This window comes from Rutilus rutilus (genome assembly GCF_951802725.1).
Source record: "Rutilus rutilus genome assembly, chromosome: 25".
Classification (NCBI taxonomy): Eukaryota; Metazoa; Chordata; class Actinopteri; order Cypriniformes; family Leuciscidae; genus Rutilus; species Rutilus rutilus.
In genome coordinates this window covers 13,688,497-13,700,506 of record NC_140229.1, presented here as the reverse complement: position 1 = coordinate 13,700,506, position 12,010 = coordinate 13,688,497, and the positions used below count along the sequence as shown (strand labels likewise).

The window sequence follows — 12,010 nt, the reverse complement described above, 5'->3', positions numbered from 1 at the left end:
AAATTCAACCCGCCAAAGTGGCTAGTATGAGTGACTGCGTTAAACGCCACTGCTTAAAGCATTTGGCAGGTGTTAATGTCAAGCCTTGAAAATAATATTAATAAGTTTGAGCACCAAATCAGAAAATTAGAATGATTTCTGAGGGATCATGTGACACTGAAGACTGGAGTAATGATCCTGAAAATTCAGCTTTGCCACTAACCACCACAGGAAAAAAAGTCAATTTTAAAATGTATTAAAATAGAAAACATTTAATTTAATTATAACAGTATACTGTTTTAATGTATTTTTTGGATCAAATCAATGCAGCCTTGGTGAGCAAGTAGTCTGTCAAGCAAACATAGGTCTAAATGCAACTATTGTATGGTATCTACAATCTACCCACATCAGGTACATAATAGCTTGTGAATCCAGTGTAGATTGCTGTAACAGAGACAGCTGAAAATAACTCCTTATGATCAGAGCAGGCTTTAACCTCAGCTAGATGCATTTGACCTCACACTGCAAACTCTTCCTCCTAAAGAGCGCTGAACTCGAGCCGAAGAGGAAAAAACTGATCTGATGGATCAAATAAGGCTGTCAGCATGGAGCCATAGAGACAGAGTGAGTTTGTGTGCCTCTGAATGACAGTGGACCTCATTTCTTGAACTCTGATTGCAGTAGTTCGTCTCGTCTATAGCCCTCTTACCTACAAACTAATGGCCTGCATTCACCAGCCATCCAAAAGCACAAGCACTCCTCTTGTAACATTTCAACCTGTACCTGTACAAACCATTAGGCAAAGCACATAAATGAACAAAAATCTCCTAGAAACAAGCCCTTCAATATCTGGAATCAGTGCAATCAATTTAAATTTGTAACTTGGAATACATGCACAGTTTTTAGCGTCCATAATTAGATGCACAGAACACCAGATCTGACAAAGATATGGTGTAAATTCATTCTAGAAACTGTTTTTACTATCTAACATCATCTGTCCTTGAAGTTTATATTATTTAAATTAAATTAACTTTATTTAAATTTATTTATTTCTGCATGTCAGGGGATAAAAAGTGTATAGTGCATATCTCCCATTTGATCCAAATCATTCGGGACTGAAAACACCAGTGAGAGCCAACAGGAGGTCAGGGATGAGTTCCAGAGCTCTAAAGCAGAGGTTCTGCTGACAGACAGACAGCCTGAAGGCAAGCCTGGCATGTTGTGACATGGTAGAAAAAAATAATCACTTAAGAGATTTCAGTGGAGCAAACACCCAAACGTTGGAGTGGGGAATTGGTGTGTGCCAAAATGAGCAAATACGGAAGAAAACCGTGACAAGCAATTTGCATTAAGCTTAATTAGGATGATCAAGGAGGACAACAAAACAAAACAGCTGTATATCCATATTATAAAGAGTTAATCTATAGATTTGAACTTTTTATCGTAGATCTAGTTGGAAATAGACAAACCATAAGTGAGGTTAAGAGGGTGGACAAAAAATGCATACAATTAATTACTGGTAGTAAGTAGCTGTAATTTACAGGGTGAAAACTAGTGTGATGAAGGAGCTGGTAATATAAAGTTAGATGAACGCTGTATGTATGAAAACCCTGTAATGCATCCTATTACATTTCAGGCTCCTTTTATGCTCTCAGACAGTCACACATAAAAACACACTCACACATCCGCATATCTCTAGTCACAACACTACATCACTTCTGTCATCTCAAATGACTCCAAAATGTTCCTCAGTTCTACGATTCAATTAGCACATAAAACATCTTGCCAAGCCAAATTAGAAACAAGGCTTCCTCATTACTCTCCCACCAAGCACAAACTCACTGGGCCTCTAAACTGCTCCTCATGCATAATTCAGCAGCCACAAATATGGCATTTAGGCAGGATGGCTGGTATGCATCGAACAGCAAGGGTCGGGTACAAACAGGAGGCTAAATGCGAAACGCTAATTCAGAAATGAGTCAGAGAAAATAAGACGCGAAAACGCACAGCTAACATGTTCACAGCAGTGGTTTTGGTGAAAGGGTTTTTTCTGTCCAAAAGAAGCTCTGGTGATGCCTTTGGATCCTGACTAGATTTGCATTTCCTGATACTACTTATGTCTGTCTATTGGGCACTTTCCCTCACGGACTAGAATAGATTAATAATGGTTGACTACAAAAGTGTATTCCTACACAATGTGCAAATGAACTACGAGAGCCCTGTCAGTGAATACATGCCCTTGTATTGTCCTCCTGTGTCTGCAGACATTGGCTGGACTTGCTCTTGACCCCAAACACTTCCGCTGACCAGCAAGCTGTTCCACACACACCTAATCAGTCACTTCAGGAAAAACAAAAGAGACTTGGAATGGAATTGCACATTCTTCTCAAGTACCAACAGCGACAACCTAAACAATTACTTGGCATGTGTTCGAGTTAACTTATTACAGGCTAAAGTTTAGTTACAATGAAGGTGGCTTTTCAAGTGGTAGGTGGAGAGATTTTGAGTCCTTGGCCACAAATTCTGCTTATAATTCAGATTAAAATGTGTTTACACTGAGCAAAAAGAACAATCTGCATCCTATTCCTCATTTTTAAGGTTTAGAACAAGCCCTAATTGTAAGTATTAAACTTAAGCATGGAACTCTTCCCATACTATTTCATGCATCATATAAGTACAGAAAAACCAACAGACTGCAAAAGTAAATCTAACATCTGGGCTCCTTGATCACAACACAATCATGCATTTTCCCAGTCAATGCAGCCAGAACACAAATAGAAAATAAATACAATCTGTGGCTGAACATCTAAATCTGCAATGTAATTAAAAAGATGAAATTGAAATGATAAATTCTGGGATATCTAGAACCATAATTTATTGGAAGCAGGTGAACTGATGGAAAAAGTTCTTTCTTTAGGCTTTTATGAATTTAGACACTCTGAGACACAGAAAGTATGGTTTATGACACACATGGTTTAACACCGCTTTGAGTAACACAAACTCTGTGGTTTGAAGATCTTGATGAATAGCTACAGGATATAAAATCAAGCCAAATGGCGTTCCTGCATATGGCGTGTAGTAGGGAGGAAAAAAAATAGCTCTATCCGGCCAGGGCCAACAACAACATACAACCCAAAAGAAGGAAATTACAATATGGGAAGGGACATTCATTACACAAAACAGGGTGCCATTTGTGTACCTCATATAAATAACTGTAAAAATGACTTTATAAATGAATAACCAATGCCAATTTTTAGTATGTAGACATTTATCTAAACACATCAACAACAAAAAAATTCAGTAATGTTATTTTGAATGTTTTTTTTTTTTAACCTTTTCCTCTTACAAGGTTGCCTTTTGTCTTTTTTGTCTTGTTCTCCAACTTTACCTTTCCACTATAATTTTGTCATTAATCCATATTTATATTTCAGATTTTTGTTGACAATGTATTATTAAAAATTCCAGGTTGTTACTAATGAGTACCGTTAAGCATATTTTCTCCTTTTAAAGCAATAAACAAGTCCATAAATAAAAAAGTCATTATGACATCATCTATTCAAGAAGTGAACTCTTCAAGGAAAAGTCAAATGCTGTGTCCGAAATTGCATACTGTCTAGTAGGTACTACATTTGTTTTGAAACTGATTTCACCACCATTAAAAAATTATGTTTTATATAGTATGAATGTGTGTAATATGAATGAAATTCAGACGTACTACATTCACCATGTTGTCGTTGTCATTGTCATGTGACCTACGGTGTCAGTCACGTCGCTTAATTTCCATTCGCAAACCAAATTGCACACTTCAGATTCAGAATGTCACCGGAAGAAGTAGGTAATCCGGGTACTCTTGCCTTTTGTTTTATGGATACTATGTTGATTTTGATTATGATTTTGGACAGTAAACAACTGATTATTAAAACTATTTTAAAACTAAAAGTCTATAGAAATGTAGTATTAATTCTCTAAGAGGCAAGGTCATGAGCACAAGGCTTTGTAATGCCAAATTAGACTCCAACCCTATTACCTTTCTGAAGTCCCATCAGATATCAAAATGTATTACTAATAGAATGTCTAATAGAATGATTTAAGTCAACAATTAGTAATATTTAGTACTTTACAAATCACCTTATCAAACTGTCTCATGGGTACCTGTTTTTGTAGAATGAACCACTATAAGGACATTTCAGAGAAAAGGAGGGAAAGAAAGAGAGCGAGCTCCCCTCCACTTGTCCTGTCTCGACCTGACTTTGTCTTGCATAAAGAAAGATCAAGTTGCTTTTGGGTGTGTGCGTGTGAATCAGAGGATGAAACGTGTGAGAGGAAGGGTATGAGAAGAGGAACAGGGCTCTGTCACAGTCTCTAACACCGTGTCCTAACCATACGCGCCGCGATGCCGCAACACGCTCTAAAATGTATCTTTTCCATGTTAATCAGAGTTTTTGTCCTATCCAGCCGCGACGATTCTATTTAGAAACGGGTTCTATTTTTCTGCAACATCGTGCTGCAACAACAAACACAAAGTGTGGCAATGATAATCTCAGGTACTGTTTATGTGCCTTATTTAATGTTAAAAGTGTACAGCTTTGTAGCTGTAAAAGCAACTGCATAATTCACCTCAGATCTTGAAATTAAACAAATGGAAACAAGAACGTTTAAACTGTGAACAAACAAGTGTATTATTTGACAAAGATAGTTTTAGTAACTCAGTAGCCTATGTATTTGAATAATGTTTCAATGCTGTAATATTTGTGAATTTGATTATGTAGCCTACTTATCCATTTTCTTGCGATTGCCGTCAAGATTACTGATTGGCTGTGGGTTTTGATTGTTTGTTTTTTCCGCATCTCGGAGTCGTGTCGCGTCTAGTGTGGACAGACAAATTATTTGTCGCTGGAATCTTATCTTATCGCATCGCATCTGGTTAGGACACGGTGTAACACAAACCTGCTTTGGAACTGCAATGACATCACTTGCTGCCAGATGTTGGCAGGCAGAGAGAGCCAGAAGTTTTAACTTCATCCAGGTCTCTGTGAGCCTTCAAGCCCTCACAGCCCTGCTGTTGACTAGCTTTCACAAACACTTTACTTTCATTCTATTCCTCCACACAAGAGAACAGAGATAATGAATGAGTGGTGTCCCACCAGATACTAAGTCACAGACATGCCAGATGTATTATTATAAACCTACTTAGACAAGCCAGTTATATTTGAATAAAAATGTAATTTGCCTAAGCATTAGCTGTTTGAGTTTGAGCAGCATATGATCTGCTCTTTGCAGACCAGCGTTTGCAGCTAGAAGCATATGGGATAGACTTCGGGCACTTAACACCGCTATTTGATACATTATTTACGTCTACACCAAAACGCTGAGCGCATGCTTTCTGAGTGTGTCTCCGCAAAGGCAACCATTACTAGTAATATTGCTCATTTTGGGGGGGGAAATTGGTAACCTTAAAGGAATAGTTTGGGGTTTACAAGTTTAAGTTTTGAGCACATTTACCATTGTTCTGCAAATATTCGTGGGTTTAAAGCTCAAATAACACGTTTTAACAAAATAATTTCTTAAGTGCCTCTCCTTAACCTTGATTTCTGTTTTTGTTTTAAAGTAAATAAACGTGGTAATCTTATGTCACCAATGCAGTCAAATGAGCTTAACTTGTATTAAACTTCCTTTAAGTATTAGACTTCAGTATACAGCAACCCTGTGTCGGAAACATGGAAAAAGAAAAAATGTTGGGTCAACTCCTACATTGTGGTGGTGGTGGTGGTGAGTTTTCTTTTCAGAAGCACAAGTTGTTAACAGACACCAGAGCCGCCAGTGAGGCCAATACACACATTTTAATTTCAAAACTGTTAACATCTTAAACGTTTTTGTCGTTTTTAATTAGAAGCTACGAAGGCATCAGTGCATATCAGTGAACAGATGTTGGGAGAGTTTGGAGGGAATGCTGAGTGTTGACTCTTTCTCTCTCTCTGTCTCTCTCTCTCTCACACACACACACACACGCACACAGTGCACTATCCCCTCTGCACACCCTCACAGGGTCATTAATGATATTCTTGCCACACCATTTAAACATGAGAGCAAACATTTACTGTGGTTAACAGCCCTTTTGCAACACCCCAGTTGTTACCACAGCTGCTGCTATAAAGTGTGAGTGTCATGGCACCTGGAAATAACCATAAAACACTGATTTAAATATGTTTGTCTGTACAAATCGATATGCATGTGGAAGACGTCACACCTGGATTTGTCAATGGCAAAATTACATGTGCAGCTGTTGCACCGATACTTGTGCCAGCGCTGGATTAAAGCTCTTAAAACAATTAACCTTCGTCACACCTGTACTTGTCACACCATTTAACAAATTACCTGTCACAACCATGCACATCTTTGTATTTCATTTTCCTTTAACAGGTACACCAAGTTATTTTCTTTTCAAAATGCCTCTGAAGATCAATTAAATGTCAGGTCATGGCTAATATCGTCAGAGATTGGATGATTGCTTTTAATGGAGCCAAAATGAGAGAAAAAGCGTTCGAACAACACAGCTAATTAATGAGCCATTTCAAACTATTTTAATCATGCAGTAAGCAGACAACTCCTGCTGGGCTCCCAAAGATTATTCAGTATTGATGTCAGCTTGATATTTAGTTTAATTGTACACATATGTGCATTAGTTTTAGACAATATACTGAGTTCTGGGTCTACAAACAACGCTCATTTATTTTAAAATTTGAGACTTTTTCCACATCAATGCCACATGGTGATGACTTTGAATTTGATTCAGAAATTTAAATGTATGCTACGTCCGAATTTGCATACTATTTATTGCAAATAGCATTAGAGATTAGATGTAGCCAGCTCTAGATCATATTACGTTAAAAGTAACAAATCAACAGTGCCTAGATAACATACTTTTTCTGCATTTTTAAAGTTTGCATCCGTTTATGCTATTTGGGATGATTGTCTTTTCACAAACTTCCACAGCACTTTTAAATGTATAAACCTAAAAGTAAACAATCAATCAATAATCAATCATTTCAAAGACAATAATTACTCAATAAGGTTAGGAATTTGGCTGATTGCTAATGCTTATAATGCAGTACACAAAGCAGTGTACCACCAAGACACAATTTTACAACGTGATTTGATATTTGATATTGCCATTTATCATCATTATAGTAATCATAAACACATTGGTATAAAGTGCCAACAGTTAAACAGTTTACAGCACGACCACTGATTTATCTATTGGCAGCTAACGAATCGAAAGTCTTGCACATTCACAGAAAACAGCTTTCTTCTGCATTGCAAAAAAGGTGGATATACTAATGCATAAAGAAAATATATATAATATTGAATTTTACAATCACCAGCACTGTATACTCAGGACTCAGCCTTACAGTAATTCCACATTTAGCTGATCCTCAATTGCTCTCAGCATGTTTTGTATCTTTAATAAAAGATTTTTTGCACAATAGCTTCACGTGCAATCCCATATCATGCATTAATAACCCTAAAACAGCAAAAGCATTGCTATACATGTGACTTGTGATCCAAAAGAGACGCTGTCTAAGTAGGAGTCTAAAGGAATGTAAAAGCGTAACTACAGAATGATCCATCGGCTGCTTTTAGCATGCCTTGAAGTGACAGGACTGTATATTTGATGTGTCAGTCATGGCTCCTGCAGCACTGTATTAATGCATATCACACATCATATTCTGACAGTTTCAAATGAGGTCTAAATGAATATCGGCTGTCACTGCCATTAGTAGATATAAGCTCCGTTAGGGAGGAAATTAATTGAAGGCTTAAAGACAGTGACAGATATCATGTATAGAATTATTCAGAACCTGCCTTGAAAATCACCAGCAATTTTTGACAAGAAATTAGTGTTTTATGCATTTTACAAGCAGTTTTCTTTCTTTGTTCCGACATCGTTATTGACAGACTTTGTGTGTGTTTTTAACTAGGCACACATGCAACATCAATAGATTCAGCGCAACAATATTCTTCTCAATGAAGAGTGTAATCAATTTCTCTATCTGTCTCTTCATCTTTCGATTTGTCTGTTTCAAACAGCAAAGAGACATCTACAGCTCAGAAAATCTATAGCCCGTCTCGCAATTCTGCCAAGAAGACATTTCTGTCATGGTGCTTTTGACACGATTACATCGGCAGGTAATCGCACACGCTCAGTCGATCTCTCATTCACTTTCTGTTTAGGCTTAAGTGCAAATCCATGCATGTTAATATTAACATGTATAATCCAGCAACAGGCGTGCGCGTTCACAAGAGAGATGAGTTCCAGCGGAAGGGTGACCTCTGACCCGACATATAACGTAGGTGTAGCGTAAGAACTGACGAATGCGGAAGCACAGAGGATAGAGCAAAACAAAACACCCGTCATGAATTAGAAGTCTTAGACTAAAGTTTTAAAGAAAAATGTAGGAGGATTTCGATATAAGATCGGTCGGGTCGGGTCAGAGGTCACTTTTTCGCAGGAACTCGACTATATTCTGAACGCATGTACAGCTGTTGCCAGAAGCTAGTGATTGTAGTTTATAAAGTTGTAAATATGGATATTTTTCTTACAAAAGAAAACTTTCTTACAGGCCTTTATTTACCCACTGAAGTCGTATGAATTACTTTTATGATGGATGGATGCACTTTATGGAGCTTCAAATACTCTGGACGCTATTCATGCCATCACAAAGCTGGAAGAGCCCGGATATTATTTAATAGAACTCTGATTGTGTTAGGCTGAAAGAAGAAAGTCATATACACCCAGGATGACTTGAGGGTGAGAAGATTATGGGATCATTTTCATTTTGGGGTGAACTATTCCTTTAATGCCTTTTATCAAAAACAATTTACATTATGAAGACGATTTACACTTACTGCAACACATTTACCTGACCGTAACCTTTCATGAATGCATAACACTGAGAGTTCAATCTCATTTCAAATGAATTACAAGTTGTCAGGATGCTTTTTGTCTTGCTGTGGCATTAGGCGAAAGACGAAAGATGTGCCCCTCTGGGCCTCATGCCAACCCCTCCTCCGGCCATGACCTAATTTCCACTTTCAACCATCCACTGCCTGGCACGATGGGTCCCCGCTCTGTCTTTTCCCTGTCTCTTTCTGAAATGCTAATTTTTTTTTTTTCTAGAACTGCATTTAAGTTATTGCAGGCTGTGTAAATATTTGTAAATGATAAAAGCTCGGTCTGAAATCATTAACATGCCACTCATCAATTTAGCTAAAGAAGAGAACACAATGGAGTTGAAAACACAAAAAGAAACATTAGGCTAGATGTGTTCGCATTAAGATCAGAAAAGCTATTTTGATCGCCAGCTGAAAGAGAAAAACCATTGTGTAGAACAAATGCTTTGTTTTGCGTCAGGCACGTGCTAGAACATTAGTATTATTTACATTGACTTAACCGTTTTCTTACGAGTGGATCAATGGAGTGGGGAACGCAGGCAGGGTGACTGCTGTTCTCAATCAAATGAGCTTGGAGCTTTACAACACAATGATCACATAAAGTGGTTTAAGGGCACCAGTGGTGCAGGCATTAAGTAATATTGAATTGGGGATGCAGAGGCGGGCAAGGGGGAGGAGGTTGAAACGATTACGTGGCAACTTTGTGCTCAGGGACCAAGGGGGAGGAGGTTTGTTGAGGCGGCCCGAGCCTGATGATTTAGTAATTTCTCAAAGTGGTGTAAAACACTGCCTCTCAGGCCTGTCGCTCCAGCACTAAGCAGCATTAATAAACACCCGGTCGCTGATGGCTCACTCCTATGCGAGTCTGTCCACTGGAGTGGAACGAGTTGGATTTCAATGTGTCATTTGGGGATACCTGTACGAATTCTTCAAGCCCCTCCTGGCAAATTGAGGACAAATTCCTGCTCAAATTGAAACCATCAAGGGATTGTTGTAAAAGAAGGACAAGAAATAGAAATAGTGAGGTAGAGGAAGAGAGAGAGACTGTTTAAATGAGATGGGATAAAGAGAGAATAGGTGTATTGGGTAAAAGTAAGATGGCTCTGACATATTGTAAAAGTGGATATGGACAAAAAATTGCTGCTACATTTTTGGGCCAAAATCAGAACAGCAAGCAATCAGAGCAAAACCAATATTAACATCCCCCTACTGCTTTCATTTCACATGATGATAATTCAATAAATTTGCCGTTGTGGAATTGCAGTTTGCGCTGATGCATTGAGCTCTGGTGCTCAAATACGGAAAATGTGAGTCTAGGTTGTGTCATTTCCATATCCAGTATCCTCTTATCATTTATATTCCTTTTTCTATAATCACTATTAATAACAATGGCAAAAAAAACACAATAATTACACTAGAATAGGACAACATACATTAGATTTGCCTAGCTGCACTGGCTCATTAAGTCCCATGATCATCTGAGCTGCATGAATGAGAATGGAGCTGATCATTGACATGCAGGATCTAGACCAAGGTCTCCTGCTCTGTGAACTTCTAAATGAAGCAAGATGAGAGAGCATGCAGGGGGCGGCTATAAGTCACAGATCCCAGAACAGTGAAGAGCGGTGAATGAGATGTCACCCCTGGAGAACTGCGCCTGCGGTTCATAGCGCTAGCGTGACAGTGTAAGCTGCTGACGGGCTCCTTTCACAGATTACTGTAGTGAACATCCAACACAATGCAACAGCATCTGTAGGGGATGTGAGGGTAAAGCGTGCAAAGCTTTGTCGTGTCAGACTGTTGGGCTTTTAACAGCAAGAGCGATGCTGAAAGTCAGAATGACACTCTACAGATGTCCTGTCAAGACTGACAAATAAAACAATGGCGAGGGCCAATGCTGCCTTCAAGTGCTCCTGGTAAGCACCTACGATATGACACATCAAAAGTCAGAAACAAAATATAGAAGTAACAGAGAATGAAAGAAAAAAATCACTGTATACCATAAGTGAATACACCTGCATTACTTATCCCCGATCTATGTTTTATTAAATGCATAGCATTTAAAAAATCATGAAACTTGCAAACTGCGAAGGGTGAGTAATTAGCTTTATATTACTTAACTAGGCCTATAATATGACAAAATTAATCATATGTAATAAATAATAACATAAATAAAAATATTAAATAATGAAAATAATATTATTGAAAGACAGCCTGGTAATTTTAATTGACCATTTACTGCTTTCCGCCAAGAGGCTCTTATAAATGGAAAAAGCTATTTGTTAGCAGGACCCCAATCAAAAACTTGACCCCTTGCTTTCCATTCCAGCGTCTTACGTCTGGAATACACTACATGACTTTTGCTCAGATTTTTGCCCCAATCTGCAGTCTAGAATCTAGATGAGTCGACAATAGTTGCGACAAAAAGTCTGCGCCAGTCTGCAGATTTTAGGCAGTCGGAGATGACAGATTTCACAGAAAACTGAAAGTACTTTGATACTTTGAAAGTCCTTAGTCGTATAATGCCCAGTTTTTCGCTGTAATCATTTACAAAGTCGGAAAGTGTATGATGGCTAGTGTTTTCAAATATGTTCAGATGTTAAAAGTTATGTCATGTATTTCAACCTATCCTTTTAAACAACAAAACTCAGGTATAATTGTCAAATTCTGAGTTTCCCACTGGTAAAACTGATTTCACTTGGTTATTTCCATGCATGTAACATATTTCCAACTTCACTTGATGGCTGTATAAAGCCTTAAACTCAGTTTTACCAGTAATCAGAACAATAATAAACAGTATCCATTTGATCAATCTGCAAATAATATGTGTAACAGACCAAAGCAGCTTGTTTAGTTTCAATATGAATGCTGTCAAAAGGAGTTAGAGATCTAGATGCTTAATTATTTTGTTTCTGTGTGTGTCCGTTTTTTTTTAACTAATGAATCTATCAGAATCATCTTTCTTACCAAAAGTCTCTGACTAAAATCTAAATCTATGACTGAAATAGGCCTATGTCATCTGAACCATCTACAATTATAGCTAAATTATGACATCCTGATGATCATTCTTCAACTTCAC

At 37.9% G+C, this 12,010-nt stretch overlaps 1 protein-coding gene across 1 annotated transcript in view; it reads right to left on the bottom strand.

Moving 5' to 3' along the window:
• Positions 1 to 12,010, bottom strand: part of auts2a (activator of transcription and developmental regulator AUTS2 a) — a 339,725-nt gene that overhangs the window by 324,176 nt on the left and 3,539 nt on the right.